The sequence below is a fragment of the Crocuta crocuta genome, unplaced genomic scaffold (genome assembly GCF_008692635.1).
Source record: "Crocuta crocuta isolate KB4526 unplaced genomic scaffold, BGI_CrCroc_1.0 scaffold550, whole genome shotgun sequence".
Taxonomy (NCBI): domain Eukaryota; kingdom Metazoa; phylum Chordata; class Mammalia; order Carnivora; family Hyaenidae; genus Crocuta; species Crocuta crocuta.
Window position 1 is genome coordinate 183,880 of NW_027529535.1, and position 321 is coordinate 184,200.

At 50.8% G+C, this 321-nt stretch overlaps 1 protein-coding gene across 1 annotated transcript in view; it reads right to left on the bottom strand.

The window, feature by feature from the left end:
* Positions 1–321, bottom strand: part of FRMD7 (FERM domain containing 7) — a 25,748-nt gene that overhangs the window by 18,369 nt on the left and 7,058 nt on the right. The window lies entirely within an intron of this gene.

A 321-nucleotide genomic window follows, 5' to 3' on the forward strand; every position in this document is an offset into this window, starting at 1 on the left:
GCTTTCCCCCCTCCCCAGCAGGCTCCCCCTTTTCCCCAGGTCTCCTTTTTCCTGCCTTCATTATTCAGCCTAGTCAAACTACTTGGCTGCTAGCAAATGGGAGCTCTAATAGACGCCTGGGGCCTTTTTCCCTTTTAGCCTCTTTCCACCTGCTGTACTCTGTGCTTTGTTCTCCAGACTCATGATAAAGAGCAACACAAAAATCCCATCAAACACGACAATGTGCTGCAGAAAGCACGTACCAGTAATGTATCCTGGGGCAAGCAGAGAGAGTGGAGCCTGCCTGGCAAGATCCATGCCTGGACAGATTAGTCCAAACCC